We start from the raw sequence: 26,011 nt of genomic DNA, 5'->3' as shown, positions 1-26,011 counted from the left end.
CAAGCAGGGGAGGGGCAGAGAGAGAAGGAGACACAGAGTCCAAAGCAGGCTGCAGGCTTCGAGCCATCAGCACAGAGCCTGACATGGCTCAAACACAAACAGTGAGATCATGACCTGAGCTGAAGTCGGACGCTTAACCGATTGAGCCACCCAGGCGCCCCTAGTGTTAAGGTTTGTTTGTTTGTTTGTTTGTTTTTATAAATACAGTACGGTATTGTAAATGTATTTTCCTTATGATTTTCTTAATAACATTTTCTTTTCTCTACCTTGCTTTATTGTAAGAATACAGAACATAATACATATAACAATATGTATATTTAATACATATATTTAATATTTTAAATATCTGTAATATATTTATATAACATATAAACTATGTTTTAATTGACTGTTTATGTTATTGTTAAAGCTTCCGGTCAGCAGTAGGCTCTTAGGAGTTAAACTTTGGGGGAATCAAAAGTTATACTTTTCAACTGGTCAGCACCCCTAACCCTTACATTGTTCGGAGGTCAGCTGTATTCTTTTAACTGTTCCAATATCCTTTTTCGATCCCACTAGGGTGGAAACTAGGAGAACAGAGTGGAACAGATTCTCCCTCCCAGCCCCGGGAAGGAGCTAACACGGCCAACACATGGTCTCAGCCTTCTAACCTCGAGGACTGTGCGAGAATAAATTTCTATTGTTTAAGCTACCCAGCTTTGTGGTGCTTTGTTAATGACAGTCCTGGGGAGTTAGTACTCACCGCTCCACTTAAACTCTAAATTATCTGCAGACAGGGACGCGGGGTCCTTTATCCCCAAATCTCTAGCAGCTGGCGTACCCACTAGATGGTTATAGAAACCTTGAGCTGCCTTCTCAAGCCAAGTTCTCCTCGGACTTTAAGTTGGGGGATAGGGGTTAAAAAAAAAAAGGAAAAATGAGAGGTTGGAATTGGTACATACCAGAATTTTGCCCAAGTTTTTACTATCCCCCCCCCCAACCCCGACTCCTAAATCATGATGTCTCCTTCTCCACACGCATAGAGGAAAGACTCCAAGATCCAAGGCCATTCGTCTTTAAAACCATCTGCTAACAGGGATAAGTAAGAACATAATGTCTTCACCCTGTGTCCTACCCCCTCCCTACCCTGGGGTTTAGCTACCCCACAATTTCCTAGGGAACTCTTGTTTCTTATTATTTAAAGGTTAATTTGAAATTCATTTTGGATGAGAAAAGTAAGAAAACTCTGGAAATCTGTGCACAGCTAAGTGTTTTACCTTAGGTTAGCTTCTAATTCCAGAATCTTTGAAAACTATGAAACTCAGTGATGGATTCATGTGGTTCCCTGACCAATACAGATATTTGTAATAATAATAATACCAGAGAAAAAGATAGTGCAACCTTGGAATGTTTTCCCTTTACTCAGCTGAAAATTAAACCAGACAGGCAATTACCAAGGTTTTGCTATAATATATAATATGTGTCCACTGCATTTATGGCACATTACATATTACATGGTTATTTTTCTGCATTTTCGTCCAATCATCTTATTAGCTCTGGTATTTTTATGTGGTGAATGACTATAAGCTGAAAGTCAAGTGAGGAAGGCACTGGTGGAGAAATAAAAACACAGACTCAGTAAAGTCAAGCCCGTTAAATGTGACTACCACATACAGCAGACCACAGCTGGGGGTGTTGACAATGAACTCTCGACGACTGGAAAGATATTAGGGTACTACGGAGTGCTTTTGTAATGTTCTCTGCACTTAACTAAAAAAAAATCAAAAGTGAAGTGTACCGTGTTAAAATAGAATTCACAGTGTCTTTAAATATATTTTTCAGACCCTAGAGAACGCCATTGTATATTCTGACGTATTGTTCAAAGAAAATGAAAACCGCTCTATGAAATTCTAAAAATAAACTTGGACCCATTTTTTACAGCTCATTCAACTGGTTTTCTAAATTATGAGTCATTTGTTGCTTTTGGTGTTTGATGCCATTTGCCTAGAGCTACATCGAATCCTATTTTGGGGATATGAGTGAAGATATGATGAATTACAATAAATCAGGCTGCCGTTCAGATTTTTTTTTTCTAATAGCGTTCTGTCTTTTCTTTCCTATTTCTAAATTCCCTTACCCACCTCTGTCTTTTCTTCTGGAGCTAAAGTTTTGTTTTCTTTTATTTCTTTCTCACTTGCTCCTATATTCCCTCCTTCTCCCTAAAGTTAATGTAAACCATCACCACTGGGAATTCCAGAATTTTCCATCCCAAAGATAGAGTAACGTGGCTTAGTCAAGCAGCTCTGAGGGTAAAATTCAACTTCTTACATCATATTCTAAAAAGTAGGATTTGCTGAAAGGCCTGGGTGGCTCAGTCGGTTGAGTGCCCAACTCTTGATTTTGGCTCAGATCAAGCCCCGAGTCAGGCTCTGTGCTGACAGCTCGGAGCATGCTTGAGATTCTCTCTCTCTCTCTCTCTCTCTCTCTCTCTCTCTCTGTCTTTCTCTCTCTGCTCATGAGTGTGTGCACTCTCCTTCTCCCTCTTTCAAAATAAATAAATAAACATTAAAAAAAGTAGGATTTATAGAGAAAGGTTTTTAATTTTTTTCCACAACATTCAGAGAAAGTGACCATATGAGATGTATTAAAACGGAAGGGCCTGAATACCACTGATTAACACAGTAACTGATGTGTAAGTTGTCGTCAATTTTAATTATATACTCGACCATATATTCTGACTCTGAGAACTAAAAATCACAATGCATATGTTATGAGAAATTATATTTTGACCCAACAAAGGGTCGTAAATGACAAAGCAATCTGCTGAAATATGTAACTTCTTTTCTATAATCACTAGGTATGGGGAGCTAGCTAAACTCAGGATATAGGACCATTTATTTCTGCTCTGTAGTTTAATGTCTAGGTCACAATGGGACTTCAAAGGTTGAGCTGAATCAAACCGGAGTAAACCCTTGATCAAAATAAAATATGTAACTGCCTGTTGGAATAGACTGCTCCCTTCCACATGCTTCCCTTGAATTTCAGGAATGTTCTTAGGCAAGACTGGGCCACCCCAGAGAAGGATTATGAAAAAGTCGACACAGAATCTATGGACTGTGAGGGTGAGAGTGGGGAGTTCTAAGGGGTCCTGTTACCTGCAATGTCCGGTCTCCCTTTCAAGCTTTGTATCGTTCATTCCACCGTTTCCCTAATCCCCTACCAATGCAATCAATGTCTCAAGTGAAAACAACAGCAACAACAAAACCCTGGGGCATGTGTTAGCTGATTACTTATCCTTTGTCCAACATTTTGTAACATTCTGAAGGTACAGATCACATTCCCTGCATCTTGGTGTCCTCGATAGGGGTCAGTGGCCAAGCAGATGCTCAGGAAATGTTTGCTGAATAGGAAAAATAAAGCAAACAATTAAAAGAAATTGCTGGAAGGTCACTCCTCGTTTTACGGTTCTGGAATGTGGCTGACAGTCAGAGACCACTGGCCACGTTCTCAGCAGCCCGAGCCCATGTTTCAAGGTAGCAATAGGACACTTTTGAGAATTCCTTGTGATCTTTAAGTGACTTGATCCAGCACCAAGGCACTTTGTTGTGGTTCTTTGTTTTCTTATCACTTATTGTAAACGTTGAAGAAATCACTGACTGTGTCACCCTAGCAAATGGAGCTGGTGTATACACTGTATAATGGGGAGTCTAGAAAACCAACTCAGTTCACAGTGGCTGCTATGATCAGAATAGCTAATGTGGTTGACCAGAATGGATCGCGGAAGGTCACTTGTCTTTTGCCAGAAACAGAAATGCATTCTTGGGTATGAAGCAATGTGTGGCTGGAAGCCATCAGCTAGATTTCTCAACCATCTCCTCTATGGTGCAATGCTCTGTGTTGGAATCTCACAGCCTGAATTCTTTGCAGGTGCAGCCAAGACTCTGTACTCCAGATCAGCCAGGAGTTCCGAGCTGTGTTTAGACACCCAGGTAGTTGTGTAAGCAGGAATGGAAATCAAGCAGGTGGTGTAACATGGGGTCCAAATCCGCACAGAGTCAGAACCGACGCGACCCCATGTCGTGATCCTTCTTGAACATTCTCCCTGTGGGCTATTTGGATACCTGGGATACTTTTATAGAACCCCCTTGTAGACCAGTTGAATGGAAAGAGCATGGAGTTTAGAGACAGCCAGATCTGGCTGCAAATTCTGGTTTCTGCCTTGACTATGCAATCTTGAGTAAGTTACTTAAACAATTTGAACAGCAGGTTTCTTGCCTGCAAATTAGAAATTAGACCTATTCTGTGAATTGCTGCTTCAAATGGAATGGCATTACGCAAAGAGGCTTGTATTTTGTTTCATGGCACATAACAAACATGAAATAAAAGCCCTTATTCCCCTTCTTTTCCCCCTTCTCTTTCTATTCTCCTTATTCTATTTATTTTTATTTTATCTCTATGACTGGGCTAAGTGTGGAAGGCTACGCCCATTCTACATACAACCAGAGGTGATTCAGGATGCTAGGCTTCCTCCTGGCTCTGTGTGTGTGTGTGTGTGTGTGTGTGAGAGAGAGAGAGAGAGACAGAGAGAGAGAGAGAGAGAGAGAGAGTGAGCATGTGTAAGGGAAGAGAAAGGGTTTGGGTGGAGAGGGAAGATGACAGACTTTTTAAGGCGTGGATATTATCTCATACAGCAGAGTGCCCGAATTCCTTACCCCTCACCTTCGACCTCCTGCCCCCCACCAGCTAACACTCCTGGAGCACAGAGTTGATGATGTTCTTGGTGGGCTTGCTCTCTCTCTGTAATCTCTTCCATCCCCACGCCCTGGGAGGGTCAGAAGAAAGAGAGGAGCAGTATGTGGCAAATGAACATCTCTGCACCCTCATGGAGACCACTGTCAAGTTCACAGACCTCAGAGGGTTACTGGCTTCTTGTAATTCCTCACTTCACCCCCTCTGGGGAAAGGAGGGCCACTTGGGGGCTGTACCAGGCAGGCCTCCTGAGACCCACCTGGTCCAAGGCCTTTCTCTGGGCCACTTCATCATTCCAAACACTAATCAAGGAACGGTCAAGAGGAACACTGTGGGAATTAATGATATAGAACGTCACAGATAAGAAAAAAGCAGGATCTTGGGCAAACGGCTATAACTAGATCACCAAACTTCAGGTGTGAGCAAGACGTGGGTAAGCCCAAAGCTAGAGGAAGATGGCGTGCATCCTTCCATTCATTTATATATTTCGTTAAGATTACTTATCCAGCCCTTTATTATGTGCCAGGCATTGAGCTAAAAGCCGAGGCTACAATGGTAAACAAATCAGATATAGTCCTCGTCCTCATGCTTGTAGAGTCTGGTGTGGGATCTTGCAGCCTACGTAAGTGAACCTCCGTTTCATAATTGTCGCTTCATTACTAGGGCAGTGTAGCAAATTATCCCCAGGTCTAGCAGCTTAAACTACTTTCTTATGCCCACAGCCCTGCAGCTTAGGAATTTAAACAAGGTACGAGAGCCCATGATGTCTGGGCCTTAGCTGAGAAGATGCAGTGTTGAGCATGACTTAATGGCCAGGGGATGAAATTAGCCGGAGATGTCGTCACTAACTTGGCTGGCAGTTGTTGCTTAACTGTTAGCTGAGAACACATGTGAGTGTCCTCTCCAGTGTAACAGTCTTAGGGCGATGGGCTTCTCACATGGTAACTGGCTTCCCCCAGAGCGTCGTGACAGTAACACAAAAACGCTTCAGGGCCTTTTCTGATCCAGCTTTGGAAAACATAGACCATCATTTCTACCATATTCTATTGGCTTCTAAGGCCAGCCTGGATTCTGGGGAAGGAGAATTAGGCTCCTCCAACTTCTGCCCTCCACCTCTTGATGGAGGACAGCAGGGTAAAAGCACGTGGGCTCAGAGATACAGGTGTGGCCATCTTTTGAAAATACAGTGGCTCCAAAACACTGTAAAATAAGTGTTATGGTAGGTGAGGATATGTTAACATACAAGGAGTCCTAATCTTGACGGGAGGATCAACCAATAGCATTTCAAAGGAAGTGCCCAGTAACCTGAAATTGAGGTTCAGTGGAAGTTAGCCAAACAAAGACAGTGTTAGTTGAGGCTGCTAAAACAAACTACTCAATGTTTGGGAGCCTTAACTCACAAACGTTTGTTTCTCACAGCACTGAGGACTGGAAGTCTAAGATCAGGGTACCACCATGGTCAGGTTATGGTGAGAACCCACTTCTTGGTTTACCTTCTTATATTCTCACATGGCAGAAAAAGGTCTAGCTCTCCTCCTTATCTTACAAGGACACTAATTCCATCTTGGAGGTTCCACCCTCATAACCAAATCATCTCCCAAAGGCCTTATCTCCGAATACTGCCCTTTGGGGGGGTTAGAATTTCAGTATATGAATTTTGGGGGCAGGGGGAAGGACACAAACATGCAGTCCATAACAAAGAGTATATGAGGAACACTATTTTAAGCCGATAGACCAACATGGGCAAAGGCCCAACATCTGGTGGAAACCTAGGCCATTATGGAACTGAAATGATTTCCATATGACCACCTTACTGGGTGTGAATGTGGTGCCTCATCAGGTAGTGTGGGATGGAGATAGCAGAGAGAGGGAGGCTAGCATGCACATATGTGTGTGTTCCTGCAGGATTAAAAAAAATGAAGTTGGAGAGGTAAGCAAGGACCAGAAGGTCCTCGTGAAGGTCCTGGTGAAACATCCTAGGGAGTTTGAACAACAGTCGATGAGAGGCAGAAAGAAATGTTATCTGTATGTAGAAAGGCCACTATAGGCAACATAAAAATGAGAACAGAATTCAAATGTAGGAAGCCTTTAATTGTCCAGTATCCAAGTTCTCGAAAAGATAAGGATGCTTACCTTGCCCATTTGGAAGAAAGTATATGGTGCTTTTTTTTTGGTCACATTTATTATTATTTTTAAAATTCAGATGGAAAGTGCTGTTCCCTATCCCAAACAAGCATACATCAGACCCATGGATCAGACACTCCCCCTCATCAACCTACAGTATTTTCACGACACATGAAAGACTTTTTCGATTCCTATTAAAAGCAGCAGTGTACCTAAAAGATCACCGTAATGCCTAATGTTAAGCATCATTAATTGCCAGTATAATTTTTCATAAACATGGAGAAAATCTCTTCAAGAGGCAATGTAAATCCCCAGTCACCATTTTCTCCTCTAGAAAGGATCAAACTTTCTTCAGGAAGGGAAGATGCTGAGTAGGAAATGCATCATTGTAAGACACTTTATGATACTTTGGACTGTGTGGCAAATGGCTATTTACATGAAACCATTCATTTCCTGCAGTGTGGTTCCCAAGTGTTTGCCTTCTTGGAACAATGACGGGAAAATTCCTAACACAAGAAGGACTATGACGACAGCCCTACTTATGTGTTGCTCTTACTAGTCTTGGAAAATGTCCCATTGTCCTTCATGCATTAGATGAATCTAAAATAAGCAAGAAGTCTAGACAGTGGAAACCATATATCAGATCTATGTTTTACTTAGTATTGTAAAGTGGAAGGCACTCAGGAACCTCTAGTCTGATGAAAGACAAATTAGGAAAATACACAAGGGTAAAAAATATATATGTTGGGTAACAAGTCTTTGGCTACTTTCCTAGTTAATTACCAGCTACTTCAAGTCTTTTAAAGAAGTGAGTGGGGTAAAAATAATACATAAATGAATAAAATTGTGTTAATCAAGTTTGAAAGCAGCTAATTTCTAATGTGTCCTCAACCTTCAAGACTGCTATCTGACCAATTTTGATTATATCCAGCAAGTGTTTATTGGGCCCAGTCTATGTGATCCTTTGCCAATCTATGTGATGCCACACCAATCTATTTTGTTAATTACTACATCTCAACACAACAGATGTTTCACATCTTTTTATTTGGACAAACTTTGGGCACGCTTACTATTGAGTGTTCATTTTCCTTTTGCCATTCGAATGCCCTGATAACTCAAAATTAATTAGTGGCCTTCAATTTTGTTCTTTCCCACATTTGCTTTGGATATTCTGGGTCATTTGGATTTCCAAATGAATTTTTGAATCAGCTTTCGTTTTTTACCAAAAAAAAAAAAAAAAAAAAAAAAAAAAGGCTTCTGGGATTTTTATTGGGATTGCACTGATTGTAGGTAGCAATTTGGAGAAAATTGATTATCTTCGTAATGTTGAATCCTCTGACTTACAAAATACATATCTCCATTCATTTTATCCCTCTTTAATTTCTCTCAGCATGGTTTCATAGTTTCCAGGACACTTCTTTTGTCAGATGTATCCCTTTTTTTAATGTTTATTTATTTATTTTTGAGAGAGAGAGAGAGAGAGAGCACAAGCAGGGGAGGGGCATAGAGAGAGAGGGAGACATAGAATCCAAAGCAGGCTCCAGGCTCTGAGCTGCCAGTGCAGAGCCCAATACTATAAGGGGCTCAAACCCATGAACTGCAAGATCATAACCTAGGCCGAAGTCAGATGCTTAACCAACCAAGCCACCCAGGAGCCCCGAGATTTATCCTTAAATATCACATAGTATCATGCTATTGTAAATGTCATTGCTTTTCGATGTTTCAATTATTCATTGCTAGTTTACAGAAATATAATTCACTTTTGTATATTGATCTTGTATACCAAAACTTTGTTCAACTAACTGATTGATTCTAGTATCTTTCCCGTAGACTACACTGAGTTTTCTATGTAGACATTCATGTTGCCTTAAAAAAAACCAAAAAGCTTTTATTCCTTTTTAAAATGATGCCTTGTCTTTCTTCCTCTTGCCTTATTACACTGGTTAGAGCCTCCAATATGGTGTTGAATACAAGGGGTGAGAGCAAGCATTCTCATCTTTATCTTCATATCGAGAAGAGCATTCAGTCTTTTGCCATTGAGTTTTATGGTAGTTGTAGGTCAGTAGATGTCTTCTATTGAGTTGAAGAAGTTCCCTTCTATTCCTAGTTTCTGAAGAGGTTTTAATAGAAACAGATGTTGGGTTTGTCAGACCTTCCTACATCTGCAGGGATGATTATGTGGGTTTTCTTTTTTGGTTTGGTGAATTACATTGATAGTATTTAAAATGTTAAACCAACCTTGCATTCCTGATATAAATCTCACTTGCTCAAAATATGCTTTTTAATTTTTGTTACATTTGATTTGTTGTATTTTTAAAAAGAATTCTTACACCTAAGTTAAGGAGAAGTATTGATCCAAAGTTTTCCTGTCTTGTAATATTTTTACCAAAGTAATTTTAGCTTTATAGAATGAGTTTAGAAGTATTCTCTTTAATTTCTAGAAAAGTTTGTGTAAAAATGGTATTATTTGCAAATGTTTGGTAGAATTCATGAGCCCTACTTATATGTTGCTCTTACTAGTCTTGGAAAATGTCCCATTGTCTTTCATGCGTTAGATGAATCTAAAATAAGCAAGAAGTCTAGACAGTGAAAACCGTATATCAGATCTATGTTTTGCCCCCATAAGCCATCTGGGCCTATAATATTCTTTATTAACTACAAATTGAAGTTCTTTTTATAGATGTAGAGGTATTCAGGTCTATTCTTTTTTTATTGAAATGTAAATGACATACAATATTGTATTAGCTTTGGGTGTAAGCATAAGGATTATATATATAATATGTAATAATAATTGTATAGTATGTCATATATACAATATCATATATATTATACCTGAATTCTATATTGCTGAATGATCACCACAATAAATTCAGTTAACATCCACCACTAGACAGTTATCATTTTTTCTTGGGATGAGAACTTTTAAGATTTACTCTCAGCTGTTTTTGAACATACAATAGCGTTAACTACAGTCACCATGCCGCACATTACATCCCAAGAATTATTTATCTTATAACTCTAAGTTTGTATCTCTTGAACTCCTTCACCCACCTCTCCATGTACTCTACCCCACGCCTCACAAATCAGAGGGTTTAAAAAAAATTTTTTTTTGATGTTTTATTTATTTTTGAGAGAGAGAGAAAGAGTGCAAGCAGGGAAAGGGCAGAGAGAGAGGGAGACACAGAATCCCAAGCAGGCTCCAGGCACCGAGCCATCAGCACAGAGCCCCACATGGGGCTTGAACTTGCAAACTACGAGATCATGACCTGAGCTGAAGTTGGATGCCCAACCAACTGAGCCACCCAGGTGCCCCATGAATCATATGTTTTTTTTTTTTTAATACAACTTCTGGGAATGGGCACTATTCCTCGGCCTGTGTGAGCTCAGGAGCTATTTCCTCTGAACATTTCGGGTTGTTCGTTTGCTAGCTTCAGATGGTTTCCTCACACACATGCGATTATTTCTCAGCTGACTACTGCAGGAGAACCTTCTGTGGAGTTCTGCGTTTCCGTCTGTGCACAGCTCTCCTCCCCTCAGTGTTCTGTCCTGCGACCTCTATCTGTCTTGGTCTCCTGAGATCCTCAGTCTCAAATCAGACTCCAGTAGGCTGTACTTGAGCTCTCTCTCTTGGTGACACAGCCCAAGATGAGACCTCGCTCACGGCAACAAGCTGGAGTGATCATAGGACTTACTTTACTTGTTCCTTTTCATTCAGGATCATTATCTTCTATTACCTGATGTCCAGAGTCTTGAAAACTATTGCTTCTTTTTTTAAATTTTTATTTATTTATTTTTGAGAGAGAGAGGTCGGGGGAGGGGCAGAGAGAGAGGGAGACAGAGAATCCCAAGCAAGCTCCACACTGTCAGTGCAGAGCCCCATGTGGGGCTCAAACTCATGAACCGTGAGATCATAACCTGAGCTAAAACCAAGAGTTGGGCGCTTAACCAACTGAGCCTCCCAGGAGCCCCGAAAACTGTTGTTCCTTATAGGTGTTGTCTGTGTTTCTTTCCTCCCCAGACGGGAGAACAAATCCAGTCCCCTGTTACTCCATCTTACTGAAAGCTGAATTTCTTCTTTTTTAAAGCCATGGCAAAAACGGGTTTTTCTACTACTTTACCTGAACTTAATCCTAACCATCACAGATCAGGGTTAGCAATTAAATACAGAATTAGTAAACTAGAAAAATATGAAGAAAGTATTCATAATGTAGCACAGAGGAAACAAGAAATAGAAAATTAAAAAAAATTATAAGAGACAATGGAGGTAGAATGAAAAACTATAAAATATTTCTTGCATGCCCTTTTTTCCTCCTGGGATTAGTTTCCTTCCTACTAATGTACATCCTTTTTTCATTCTCTCAGTGATGGAAAGTCCATGATTTGTAAACTGTCAGGCTCCATCTGTTTGAAATTGTCTTTATTTCGCCTTGTTCTTGAATAATAATTGAGCTAGATGGAACTTTCCCGGTTGACAACCACTTTCTCCCATTACTGGAAGGCATTATTCTGTTGCTTTCTGGTCTCTTGTAATGCTAATGAGAATTCTGCCTTTAGTCTGATAAAAGGTAATCTACCTTTTATTCTGATTGCTTTTATTTTTTTTTAATTTTTGATGTTTTTATTTATTTTTGACAGAGAGGAAGTGACAGAACATGAATGGGGGAGGAGCAGAGAGAGAGGGAGACACAGAATCTGAAGCAGGTTCCAGGCTCTGAGCTGTAAGCACAGAGCCCGACATGAGGCTCGAACTCGTGAACCGCGAGATCAGGACCTGAGCCAAAGTCAGATGCTTAACCAACTGAGCCACTTAGACACCCCTATTCTGACTGCTTTAAAATGTTTCTTTTGTTTTTAGTATCATGCGCTTGTTCCTGACCATTCGTCAGAATTTCCTTCCTTTCTAAGACTGAACGATATTTCGTTGTAGGTATGTGCCACATTTTGTTGAAATTCTTAATTTTTTTTTTTTAAACAAGGATTCCTGCATTTTCATTTTGCCCTGGCCCTGCAAATAATGTAGCTGGTCCTGCCTTTATTCTATCACATGAGAGTTTTATTGGAAAAGCTGTAAAAGAATACAACGTCGGAGGCATTCATAGCGTATGCTTTACAAGATGATTTTACTGGTCCAAGAGAAAATCACTCAGAGGGTTAAGCCCTTCACAGATAGGCCCAGTGTGCCCTGCCCTGTCCCCCAATTCTCAGGTCGATGTCCCCCTGAGGGGGGCTTTCGTTTGCAAACCACCAGAACGTGAACCTTCATCTCCCTTTGGAGAAATGCACCCCATACTCACTGGCATCAGGAATGTCCTAGAATCCCCTTGCACCCATTTGCACACCTGAACCAATACGATCCTTAGGGCAATCGCTTGCAGCAAGACGTTTCCCCAATTAAGCCAGAGTATCACTGGCAGACAGGGTTTTTGTTTAGGGACAGTTCGGGATAAATGTTGGCATTCCAGGTTCAGTGCTCTTTGAGATTTCCCTGGTAGTGTAATGCACAAACTTGCTTTATTCTTATTCTTTCTGGGTCATCTCATAGGTAACTATTCTCTCGGGAGAGACATGAAGTTTTCCAAACATCACGACCAAGATCCATGCTAGGGATGAGAAACATTTCTCTAATTACAACATAGTATAGTGTGCTCTCACTGCTCCCTTGAGGGGATGGCGATATATATGATTATGCACTGAAGTGACAGGCCGCCCTTTGTCTCCTTCCTAATTCCAGAATTTGACCAGAGACCCAGAGCACATAAAAAAAACGAGCCCTAGTACATGTAACTTTTTCTAACAACAGCCATTTGCTTTTTGGTGCCTCTCCTCGGGCCACACAAAGACCTAGTGAAGCTTTGAAATAAGGGTTTTTTGGTACCTTACACCGATGGCATTTGTAAGCAGAGCATTCCGTGCTAAAAAGCGAATCAGAATTAAAGTATTTTTCTAATTTAAAGCAATTCCCGGGGTAAGAGGGTAGGATAATTCAGGTTATGTGTGTGTGTTGGGGGGCGGGGGACGGAGGTACTGCTCATAACATGTGTTTAGAATGAATGAAAGCATGTGAAATTGAATTGGATGACAAAACAATCCTTAGAGAAAAGTCTGTGAGGTAGCTGGAATTCTAAGTATAAATGAAAGAGGTCAGACCTCCCTATAATAAAAATGAAGCTTTGGCTACACGATTACAGCTAGTGTTTTTGATCTGGCTGTTAAGGATCCCGCAAATAGTTGAAAGGCAATTTAATTTATTAATAGGTTGTCTAGAACTGAGCTAACCAGCATGATGGCGAGTGGTCACAGGTGGCGCTGAGCCCTTGAAATGTGCTACAAAGTGGACATTTCACACTTGAGTTTGAAGACTTCGTATGAAAAAAAGGAGAATGCTACGTATTTCATGAATATTAACAATGACAGCATTTTATACATATTGGGTTAAATAAGATAGTAGTTAGATACACTTTATATCTGCTTCTTTTCGCTTTTTCAATGGGGCTACTAGAACGTTTAGAATCGTTTAGAATAGTGTACGTGGTTTACATTACATCTCTGTTGGAGAGCACTGGTCTAGAACCCATCTAGTTTCTGATACAAACCCACTTAGTTTCAGACCTTTGGTTTTCTCGGATTTACTCTCATCCTGAAGATTTCATCCCATTCTGTACTGGCAGCTTGGGTCTCAGATGCATCATTTGTTGGTACGTGACCCCCGCCCACCTCTACGTCTCTACAACTCATCTTCTGCACACGCTTTGGGGACAGGGAGAATCTATTTCTTTGAGGAAAATACCCAAATTGTTATTCTAAGGTGGCTTTTTTTGTTTAACTGAAATTCAGAATAGAATGAGGAATGAATTGTGAAATTTGGCAGAACTTTTCTTTTCAATATCAGTGAGTCTGTCAACCATGCTGTATAAAGACAGACATGACTGGGGCGCCTGGGGGGCTCAGTCAGTTGAGTGTCCGACTTCAGCCCAGGTCATGATCTCATGGCTCATGAGTTCGAGCCCCGTGTTGGGCTCTCTGCTGACAGCTCAGATTCTGTGTCTCCCTCTCTCTCTTTCTCTCGCTCCCTCAAAAATAATAAAACATTGTTTAGAAATTAAAAAAAAAAAGATATGCATGATCGAAAGCCTCTGATGTCTTCCTCACTGTCCTTGCCAGAGAAGAAACAACTCATGAAACCAGAGACAGCACTTGTGCAAAAGCAGGATTTCACTAGGTTTTATTCTCTAGCAGGCAGCTAACTTTTAATGTGAGGAAGTGCACGGAAAATGCTATGCTCAGGGTACCCAGGGAAGACTTATTTCAGAGACTTATTTCATCACGTCAATGGCTGGAATTACAGGGCAGACAGAGGAGAGAGAAACAAAGAGAAAGGGTCATAAGAAGAACATATTTTGTAGGGTTTCATTACTTAATGTAAGTTAAGAATATACCATATGCGTTAATGTTTCATTTTTTGAGCAAAAGTTTTCCATTTTGAGAGTTGGCTGATAAACGAGGAATGAATGTAATTTTACAATATTTTGAACATTTTAAAATTCATTCTGTGTTGTGTTGAACAAAAGATGTAGCAAAGGAAACGTAGCTAACTCATTTGTATTTTGTAGTTTATGTAATGACGCTGAAGTATCGAGCATATACTTTGAGCTTAGAATAAATATATATTGTTGTGTCCCCAAATTTTGGATTCATACTTTTCTATGGTCCCAGTACTTAAACATACAAACTTATTTAGGGGTGCCTGCATGACTCAGTTGGTTGAGCGTTCAACTCTTGGTTTCAGTTTAGGTCATAATCCCAGGGTCATGGGATTGAGCCCTGCACTGGGCTCCATGTTGAGCATGGAGATTTTCTCTCTCTCTCTCTCTCTCTCTCTCTCTCTCTCTCTCTCTCTCTCTCCTCTGCCCCTCTCCCCCACTTGCACGCACACTCTCTACTCTCTCTCTCTCTCTCTCTCTCAACATTTAAAAAATATATTTAGGATTATTTTTCAAGTTTGGAGGCCTATTTCCTGACCCCACTCATGGCCTGCGCCTGAAATAACTCCTGATAAAATACAATGTTACATTTATTTTAATGCCTCTAAAGTAAATGGTGACGCTGGTGTTTCCCAGCTAGGTGAATGAACAGCTTTATGTAGCCTAGATGAAATGCTGCTTACCTGACTCTACTAAATGTGTCTTTAATGTTGAACCAGCACGACAGCTGTGGTGGTGATTATTATGAAATTCAATCTAAACTTTATATCTAAGAAACCTTTCATTGTCTGAGGACTTTCTTTCTGGCCACTGGAGCACTGATGTTCTGCCTTGTGCAAAGGCTGAGCCGTAAATGCCCGAGAATTCAAACCCCAAGAAGTCGCTCACAACCCATGTCAGGTGAGGATAAATCTCACAGTTTTCTTGCCCCTTAGTTACTGTAATGTTGAGGCATATTCTGCCCTAGCACTCCATAGATTATCACTTGGGGATATTGTTAAAAATTCCCGTTCTGATTCGGTGGATTTGGGGCTGGAGCTTGAGCTGATGGTAGTGATCCACTTAGGGTAGGAAGTTTTGTTGTTGTTTTTTTTTAATGTTTATTTATTTTTGAGAGACAGAGCATGAGCAGGGGAGGGGCAGAGAGAGGGAGACACAGAATCCGAAGGAGGTTCCAGGCTCTGAGCTGTCAGCACAGAGCCTGATGTGGGGCTCGAACTCACAAGCCACAAGATCATGACCTGAGCTGAAGTCAGACCCTTAACCGACTGAGCCATAGGGTAGGAAGTTTTACACAATCCCCCGGCATTCCCCCACAGAATTAAGCTCCATTTGCCCTCAGTGGGAAGTTGCTTGATTATTCTTTCGTTTACTTCCCTTCTCTGTTTCTTATCCCTTCCCTTACTAGTGTTTGCTATTTGCATTGGATCCTTATTTTAAGGGCTGCTTCTGGGGGAACCCAAACTAATGATACACATACATACATGTCTTGATATCGTAACACCTACTTCTATCTTGATATCTAAATCTCTCTAGATTTATTCTATCTATCTATCTATCTATCTATCTATCTATCTATCATCTATCTTAAACACAGCAACACAGTGCAGCCTCTTACATCCAGCAATGGAAGCATTAGAAAAGAGAAAGGCATCCAGGAGAAGCTGGAAAGAGAAAGTAGATCGTCACCAGCTAAAGTGACTCTTTTCTGCCTCCTTATGTCATTGTGAAAAAGATTTGATATTGTGGAGCTCTGGTTAAAGAAGACACCATGCAGTTAGCTAAGGCTGCATAGACAGTGCCCCTCTAAAAGCCCACGGAGTGATAGCCGTTCTACTCAGAAACGTGGGTAAAGACTTTTTGTCCTATTCTCTTATTCAGGACACAGTGTCGAGGGCGTTGGTCATGGCGGGGGGGAGGTCATGGAAAGAAGGTAGGTAAAATGTTAATCTTGGAAAGGACATGAAAGCAGCGAAGCAGAGAGACTCCGCGTCAGGTGGCAGGAAGGCAGGGCCACACCTCCAGGCTCATGGGTCAGCTCCGGAAAGAAGAGGAAAATTAGCAGATGGGCTTGGCAGATGTTCACCCAGGATTCTTTAGTGACCTTGTGCAACTGATACAATGTGTGCCACTCATCTTGTAGAAATGTGACTGAAAGCAAAGCTCTGGACTTTCTGGGCTCAAATCCCAACTCCTCCACTTAGTTTTGCCACCTTAACATTTTATTCAAGCCCTTTAAGCATCAATTTCCCCATCTCTGTAGCGAGGACCATAATGCCTATTTCATAGCATTGCGATGAAAATTAAATGAGATGTTTAATAAACATTAATTAAACGTGTGTTTAAATAAATAAAACACCCGTGTGTTTATTATCATATTCAGGGAAAGCCACTGGAGTGATATCACACTGGTGATGTGAACCAATCCCAGGTATGACAGCTGAGCATTCCCACCGCGGCTCTTAGCTGTGCATGACATCCCCTGCCCCGGGGAAGTCTTCCCTTGAGCAAAGCAAACACCTGTTCTCGGTGAAATGCAAAAGGGAAACTTGGTTTAAAGCTCTTGCTTCCTCTTCTCGTAAAACTTTGCGACCCCTGCTAAAATAGTTCCTGGCAAGGCCACTTCCAGTTTCTCAAGTTCAGAAGAGAACCAGTGATCCGAGATCTCTTAGGGCAATGGCTCAGTCTTGACCGGTGCTGCCCTATCTGCGATTCTGGAGGCTTAAAGACAGGCAGAATCACTTTGATTTTGCTGTTAAGATCCAGTCTTCCCACCCAGTGGCCTCATCATTTGCTGTGGCTTCTCCCCAGTGCCCTGACGGCTTAATATTCTGGAAGCAACCTTTCGGAAGGCCAAGGACAGGTCAGCTCTGAGGATTGTGCGAAAGAGAATCGGTCATTGTACTAAGCTGTTTGATTCTGGTACTTCTTTAATCTCAGTGTTTTGAAAGCCACTTCCCCTCCTTAACTAAGGCCTGCCCCAGCCTCTTGAAGGGCCAGAGAAGGCGGATGCTGATGGAAATCACAGACGTGGCCAAACCTCCCTGGCAGCAGTCCGGTCAGAGGTCATTTGGCCCTTTTCCAGTTAACAGGTGGCACTCAGTTTTCAGAGAGGCTTCTACTTTTCAAGATGGTTTGAATCAAGAGACATTCAGAGTCAAACACCAGTCACTTTGCATTTCATTTTCTGTAAAGCCAACTAGAGACTTCTTGACAGCTGCCCTTTTGAAATAAGCTTGTAGTGGTGGGGGTGATAGGTATCAGAAACAAAGTTTCTTTTCATGTGTCTGTTAGCCATCTGGATGCTGCTCTGGAAAACAGAGTGGAGGTTCCTCAAAAAATTAAAAATAGAACAACCCTACCACCCAGCAATAGCACTACTAGGAATTTAGCCAAAGGATACAGGAGTGCTGATTCATAGGTTTATAGCAGCTTTTTCAACAGTAGCCAAATTATGGAAAGAGCCTAAATGTCCATCAGCTGACAAATGGATAAAGAAGATGTGGCTTACATATACAATGGAATACTACTTGGCAATGAGAAAGAATGAAATCTGGCCATTTGCAGCAACGTGGATGGAACTGGAAGGTATTAAGCTGAGTGAAATAAGTCATACAGAGAAAGACAGATACCATATGCTTTCACTCATATGTGGATCTTGAGAAACTTAACAGAAGACCATGGGGGAAGGGGAGGGGGAAAATGGTTACAAACAGAGAGGGAAAAATGGCATTGAGAGGGTGATGGGCATCGAGGAGGGCACTTGTTGGGATGAGCACTGGGTGTTGTATGTAAATGATGAACCACGGGAATCTACCCTGAAAACCCAGAGCACACTTTACACACTGTATGTTAGCCAATTTGACAATAAATTATATTTAAAAAAAAACAACGAAGTTTCTTTCTGAAGATTCTTTCTGAATTCTTTCTGAATTGCTGTTGTTTCAAATTACACTTCAGCATGCCACATGATAGATGCCCCCCCCCCGTGCACACACACACACACATACACACACACACACACTCTCTCTCTCTCTCTCTCTCCCACACACACACACACACACACACACACACACACACACACTGGAGTATGTAGGCAGTCAGGAAGCATAAAGAATTGATGCTAATGTCCGAATGAAGGAATTGTTGTTACTAAAATAGATTCCTTTTTACACTATTCCACTATTATGAAGAATAATCATTTGTTAATTAATATGCTGGCCCTGAAGGTTGCTCTCATTTGTATTGAAACACAAAATGTTTATCCTCCCTTCTCCTTCCTCCCAACTGGGAGAATTAAAAGATACGTAATTCACACGTACTTGTGAAATTCAAACACATTTTTAAAAAATCCATAGGCAGTAAGTCTAAGCTAAAGGATTCCTATTGAAGCCACTGACCACAGAAATCTAAATAGGTCCTAATTAATTAAGAGACTCGGCCATTCTTTTCTTGGGTTAATGACCCAAGTTCCAAAACACAAACCTCACATTCATACACCATGCAAAAACATGGGTGCAGATGCAGAGACCCTGGGGTGGTGCCTAGACTTCCAACGATGCCATCAGAAATAGAAACAACGCGTCTGACAATTATGTGATCTAACACCACTGCCCTATAAGGAAGATTTTCCTACTCCTGCCTTTTCTCCCACAGGTGAGGGGATTCAACAGGGTGGCCACCTAGGAACACACACTTGCGTTTTCTCCACAGGTACCCTTGAATACGAGAGTTATATTTGTAGCTCCCCTAGGAAAGAATCAAAGGTCAAGGGGTGGGTGGCCCAGGCTCTTGCTTGGAGTGTGGAGTGTAGACAACAGCTGCAGTGTGTCAGTGAGATTGGCTGCTGATGAGAAAATGCATTGACGATTTCAGTTAACCTCATAGATCAGTAACAGAACACTGTCCCACTAAATCAGGGGCCACCGCGGCAGCTATAGTTGGTTTCACTGAAATCAGTATTGGTTTTTTTTTTTTTCATTGTGGTAAGATACACGTGACATGAAATTTATGATCTTAACCATCTTTAAGTTACAGTTCAGTAGTGTTAAGTACATTCATATGGTTATGCAACCCATCCCCAGAGATCCCTCTCTCTGGTAAAAACAAAGATCTGTACCCATTAAGCAATAACTCCTCATTTCCAATCTCCCCCAGCCCCTGGAAACTGCCATTCCACTTTCTGTCTCTGTCCATTTGATTAATTTAGCTATCTCATATAACTGGAATCACACGGTATTTGTCCTTTTGTGACCGGCTCATTTCACTTAGCATAACATCCTTAAAGCTCATCCATGTTATTGCCTGTGTCAGAATTCCTTCCTTTTTTAAAAAAAAAATTTTTTAATGTTTATTTATTTCTGAGACAGAGAGAGACAGAGCATGAGTGGGGGAGGGGCGGAGAGAGAGAGGGAGACACAGAATCCGAAGCAGGCTCCAGGCTCCGAGCTGTCAGCACAGAGCCCGACGCGGGGCTCGAACTCACAGACCGTGAGATCATGACCTGAGCCGAAGCCAGACGCTCAACCGACTGAGCCACCCAGGCGCCCCAGAATTCCTTCCTTTTTAAGGCTGAATAATATCCCATCATATGGCTAGACCACATTTTCTTTATTCATCTGTTTTTTTTAAGTTTATTTATTTTGAGAGAGAGAGAGTGGAGGAGGGACAGGGAGAGGGAGAGGGGGAGAGAGAGAGACAGAGACAGAGACAGAGACAGAGAGAGAATCCCAAGCAGGCTGAATGCTGTTAGACTCAGAGCCCGCATCGGGCTCCATGCACAAACCATGACATCATGATCTGAGCTGAAATCAAGAGTCGGAGGCTTAACAGACTGAGCCACCCAGGGACTCCTCACTCATCTATCGATGAACACTTGAATTGTTTCTGTCTTTTGGCTATTGTGAATGATGCTGCTGTAAACACAGGTGCCTGAAGTCAGTATTTTAAATTACCACAGTAGAGGGCTCATCTTCCATTTCATGACTAACCTACTCTCTGATCCTCAAGTCATGTATTTTGTTGGGAGTGTAAAATTTTTCTGATTCAGGGAGCCCTTTTGACCCATGATACTCACTGACATAGCTGAGTGGGGTGAGGGAACCTGTGGGCATAGAGCAGAAAGGAAGCTAACGGGTTTATGCGTCTGTCTCAATTTTAATCTCTGCCTCCGTAGCACTAAATTTTAATCGTCCAGACTACTCTAGCCAAAATATACCGAATGAGAAATATTATCCAAGAGTTCTGCCCTTACTGATATCAGTCGTGGCTAATACTGGCACAGCACTTAAAATATTTCAGAAACCATTCTTAGTGATTATGCTATCAGCATAGCTGTTTTACTAATGGGGAAATGACCCCAAAGGTGGCTAAGCATCTTGCTGAGTGGCACACAGGTGGTCAGCGTTGTTATGTGAACCCAGGTAGTTTTTGCCCCAGAGTTCATGCACTTCACCGCTATACTACCCTGTAACTCATATATGGACATTTATGGAGAGATGTATGTGTGTGTGTGGGGGGGGGGGTTGTATCTAATTGTTACTTTTTGACAAAAGGCAATGAGAGAAGACAGAACTTCAACCGATATTGCTAGAAAAGGGTGCAAGAGTGTATGATAGGAGGTACTCTGGTTTTGTAATTGAACAAGGCTCGTTACCCCAGCTCTCCCGCCAGTTGTCTGGTAACATTGACCACTGGTTTTATCCTCGTGGCTTCAGTTTTCTCATCTGGAAATGGGATGGGGAAATGGAAATAATCATATCTACTTGACTTAGTTGCGAACACTTAAGGCATTGTCTATAATATACTTGGCTCGTGGAAGGTACTCAATATAGGTTAGTTCTCTTAAGTCTTATGAAGCAGGAGAAGAAGGTGATCTCAAAATATGTGTTTTCATAAGGACATGCTCTGCATAAACACATTCGTCATAAACACACTCTATTTTCCTGTGTACAAGGGCACTTAGGAATTACATTACCTCCTCTCTCTTTTGCTTTCTACTAGAGTCGAATCAGAAATACAAGAGACATGCTAAGTGGGAACTCTAATGGTAGGTCCTGAAAAAAATCAACCCCATCACTTTAACTGAGGAAAGAACTCCAAATACCACTATGTTGGACATTTGTCATAAATCAGCCTTCCATGCCAGCACAGATGTACTGCCTCCCAATCTTGACTCAAGGCCATTGTTGTGCAATCGTATCTTGACAGCTGCATAATCATTTTTGCCTCTTCTCTTGATTTAATGTTTTAAATGGTGTACCAATTAGAATAATAGAAAGTACCATAAATCCGTTATTTTACTGATAAAAAATACTCACATGGAACCTTATGTATTATTTGTCTAGTAAGTTGGATTAATTCAAGAACAAGCCTTCTGAGCTCAGTTGATTTGAGAACGATCACCCATTGGAGAGTTGCGCTGCGCAAGAAAGACTTCTTCACATTGCCCCAGTACTCTGCTTTGAAGATATGCACAGTAAGGCACCGAGGGGACCAGTGGGACATGCGTGCAAATCCAAGTCTACCAACTCTCAAAAGAAAACTTTCCCGACAGCAGAGGAGTGTCTTTGTAGAGATTAAAAGATAGCGTACATCCCTAGGTGGATATACTTGCATCTTTACATGTGTATGTAAAACAAATATAAGTTTCACATTGCTTCCCACCTACCCACTGTCTTTTCCTTGTAATGCTTTCCTTTGAGCAAAAAGTTAAACTTCAAGGGCACCTGAAGTTAAGCTTCTGACTCTTGATTTCGGCTCAGGTCATGATCTCACGGTTTGTGCGTTCCAGCCTCGCATCTGTCTTGACTCAGTGCCATTGTTGTGCGATCATATCTTAACGGCCACACAATCAATGCTTGGGGTTCTCTCTCTCCCTCTCTCTCTGCCCCTCCTCCACTCAAGTTCTCTGTCTCTCTCAAAAGAAATAAATAAACTTAAGAAAAGTTTAACTTCTCAGTGTGTTTTCATTCTATGATTAACGATTGACTACTGTCAGGTCAATTTATGTATTTGCCAAATCAATGGCAAGTTTAAACAAGCTTAAGAAGTTTGGGAACTGTCTGTAAGGTAGGTTCAATTTTCCCACCGGCCCACTAAAGATCTCGTCATTGACATTATCGGAGGTTCCAGCCTAGTGATAGAGAAAAACATTTGATTGGATTCAAAAAGCAGGAATGGAAGTGTGTGTGTGTGTGTGTGTGTGTGTGTGTGTGTGTGTTTAACAGTGTTATTTTAGAGCAGTTTAAGGTTCACTGCAAAACTGAGAGGAGGAGACAGAGGTGTGTGGGGACAGGCACAGCCTCCCCCGTTATCACTGTCCCCCACCACGGTGGTACATTATTATAGTTGGTGAACCCGTATTGATACATCATTACCCAAAGTCCATAGTTAACTCTTGGTGGCGCACATTCTACGGGTTTGAACAGATGACACGTGAATGTATAACGTGTGGTGACGATGGCAGTGTGGGTTGTTTCTCCTTGGTGCCCTCTTTTTGTTTATTGCCTGAGGTGACAAAACACAGGTCTAGCATCCAGTTACGCTGCATGGAGGGCTAGCGATTTCTGAGATGCAAGAGTTAGCTGGGAAAACTACCGTCTTGTAGAGTTGGGTCAATTCTTCCTACTTCTAAGATGTGGCTGTCAGCTCTGCTGTGTGAGTGTGTGTGAGTGTGTGTGTGTGTGTGTGTGTTGTGGTAGTTTATGCTTTCTGATGTCTTTTCTTGAACAAGTAGTTTCCTTCTTGGGGGTGGATGGAATGTCTTCCGCCAACACTTAGGGCGGATTACACTTCCCCCTTAGTCCGACTCTGCTTACAACTGCCCTTGAACTATTCGGTTACCACACTAGTGGCATCAGAGCAAATGCTCCTTGCTGAGATGAAACCAGGCATGAAATAGGGTGGTGACTGGTTAAGAAGCTGAAATGAGTTTTGGTTCAAGGTGAGAATTCACAGGCCTTGGTCCAGTGAGCCATGTTTCCCATGCTTACATATCTGTGAAACAGCTGTTATAAATTGAAACTCTGAGAAGTTTTCTCAGCAAAATTGAAGATTAAAAAAAAAGTCCAACTCTCCCTCCCCCCTCTTCTGTTGACACAGCATCTACCACATTCCTCACAGCTACCTTTCCTCCTTGACTTGAGTACTCTGTGACACTCCCGTGTCCCTAAGAGCCAACTTCGTGGTCCTTGAAATTCGGCCGCCATTTTGAACACGGACTTTTAGAAATAATTTCTAAAAGAGGAAATGTTGTATACCTTTGTAGCTTGATCATTGAACTTGAAGTTCATGAGCCTTACTCCTATCAATTTTTTTAACGTTTATTTTTGAGACAGAGAGAGACAGAGCATGAACGGGGGAGGGGCAGAGAGAGAGGGAGACACAGAATCTGAAGCAGGCTCCAGGCTCGGAGCTGTCAGCACAGAGCCCGACGTGGGGCTTGAACTCACGGACTGCGAGATCATGTGCTGAGCCGAAGTCGGATGCCTAACCGACTGAACCACCCAGGCGCCCTGATATAGTTTATAAATCATTTCAGTTCTTCATTTGTATCACCCTTTTGCTTTTTCCTTCTGCCATTTTGTTCTATTTTCTACTTGATTGCCTTCCTGCTCTTTATGTCGTTTCTATTTTTTTTCCTCAGCATCTCGTGTTTATATTTCTCCCTGGGGTATTTTTTCAATTTTTTTCTTTTCACCTTTTTTTTTTTTTTTACTTTTTAATTTTATTTTTATCTTTTCCCTTAATTTTAGTGACTATCTGTTATGCAACTAGTTCAGACTGAGGAGTGAGCTAGGTACCTGAGGAATATAATGAAAGCCTCTGCCCTTCAAGAAAATTGGCTCCTTCATAAAATCTGGCACATCTCCCTTAAATAACTATAGTAGAAAACCAAGTTATTTTTCCCGGCTTTGTCTTACTGTTCCTCCTCATTAACTGAAAAAGAGCCAATTGAATATATTTTTTATTATAAGGAACAGAAAATATAACTTAAATGTTTTCTTTTTCTTTTTTTTTACCTTTATATGGTACCCAATTGGTTTTCTGCCTTTTACATCAATGAGCCTTGGCTGGAAAGAAACAGTTTCTCCATCTCTGCATAACTCCCTTTGTTTTGGCACAAGAAAGATGTTAAGAATAAAGGCCAGGTGTTGCAGAGACCCTCTCGATTTATACATCTTCTCATTAAGCCATGCCATACGGTCGGCTTATATTCAGACACCCGATGGTCTTTCTAATCGTGAAGTGTATAAACCAGGGGTCCTCAAACTTGAGCCTACTCAGAATCACCTGGAGGGGTTGCTGAAGCACGCATTCCTGGCTCACTCCGCCTCTGAGTGTCTGATTCAGCAAATCTGGGGTGGAACCTGAGAATTTGCTTTTCCATCAAGTTCAAGTGGTGCTGCCACTGCTGGCTTGGGGACCACACCTTGAGGATCACTGCACTGAGTTGAATTTCAGAAGGTTACGAGACAGGTGAGTCAGTAGGGGGTGGGTGGAGGGTCTATTCACCTATTCTCAGTGTTTGGGTTCTGAGCGGTGAACCTTATTATTTTCTTGGTCAGGTTTATTCTTAGATATTTTATTCTTTTTGGTAATTTGGCAATTGTACATGGGATTGTTTTCTTAATTTCTCTCTCTGTGACTTTGTTATTAGTGTGTAGAGATGCAATCAATTTCTGCAGGTTAATTTTTTATCCTGTAACTTCACTGAGTTTATTTATCAGTTTCCTCTAGTTTTTGGATGGAGTCTTCAGGGTTTTCTCTATGTGGCATCATGGCATCTGCACATAGTGAAAGCTTTTGTCCTTCTTTACTGATTTGGATTCCTCTGCTTTCTTTTTCTTGTCTGATATCTATGGCGAGGATTCTAGTACTGTGTTGACTAGCAGCGGTGAGAAGAGCCTTGTCTTGTTCCTGATCTTAGAGGAAAAACTCTCAGATTTTCACCGTGGAGCATGATGTTAGCTGTGGATTTTTCATTATGTGGTCTTTATTACGTGGAGGTATGTTCCCTCTAAGCCTCCTTTGTGGAGAGTTTTTGTCATGAATGGATGTTAAAGTAAACCTTTAAATCAATGTATTATGTAATACATTGTTCTTATTTCAATGTTCTTCCGCTACGAGTGAAGAATATGATTATTCTCAACCATCAGAACTTCCATCCCTGGTATGGATCCCAAGGGCAGCAGGACCCCCGCTTAGATGCTGCTTAGCGTTTGCACACTTCTCTCCAACCGGGTCACGTGCCGCTACACAGATTTGAGGTCAACTCTGACAATATTGTTTTTCTAAGCAAAGGAGCAAAATCACGAGCGTGACTCGGATTATAAAATGTTGATTTTGAAGACCTCCGGCTCTTACTGTTTTTGTAATTTAAAGAAATCTAATCCTCTCAAACTGCCCTGCTGTGCTGTCCCCTGACGTCATGTTTGTCTGGGCTTTGGATTCAACGTTAAGATCATGGTTTCAAACAAAAAGAGAACGGCCCTTTTAAAAGTCAGAGTTTCGGGGCGCCTGGGTGGCGCAGTCGGTTAAGCGTCCGACTTCAGCCAGGTCACGATCTCGCAGTCCGTGAGTTCGAGCCCCGCGTCGGGCTCTGGGCTGATGGCTCAGAGCCTGGAGCCTGCTTCTGATTCTGTGTCTCCCTCTCTCTCTGCCCCTCCCCCGTTCAT

At 41.6% G+C, this 26,011-nt stretch overlaps 1 long non-coding RNA gene across 2 annotated transcripts; it reads left to right on the top strand.

Moving 5' to 3' along the window:
- On the top strand, window positions 1–26,011 carry LOC147580771 (uncharacterized). Of its 2 annotated transcripts, XR_015251074.1 has the most exons (4): window positions 7–171; window positions 3,025–3,101; window positions 21,680–21,810; window positions 24,728–26,011. It is a non-coding gene; the product is annotated as an uncharacterized LOC147580771 (long non-coding RNA). The 2 variants fall into 2 exon arrangements; XR_015251073.1 differs by lacking the exon at window positions 24,728–26,011 and having other exon boundaries at window positions 1–171; window positions 21,680–24,714.

The sequence above is a fragment of the Puma concolor genome, chromosome B2, assembly GCF_028749965.1.
Source record: "Puma concolor isolate L17-30 chromosome B2, mPumCon1.1.hap2, whole genome shotgun sequence".
NCBI lineage: Eukaryota > Metazoa > Chordata > Mammalia > Carnivora > Felidae > Puma > Puma concolor.
The sequence above is the reverse complement of the archived record's forward strand: the minus strand, read 5'-3'. Positions and strand labels throughout refer to the sequence as shown.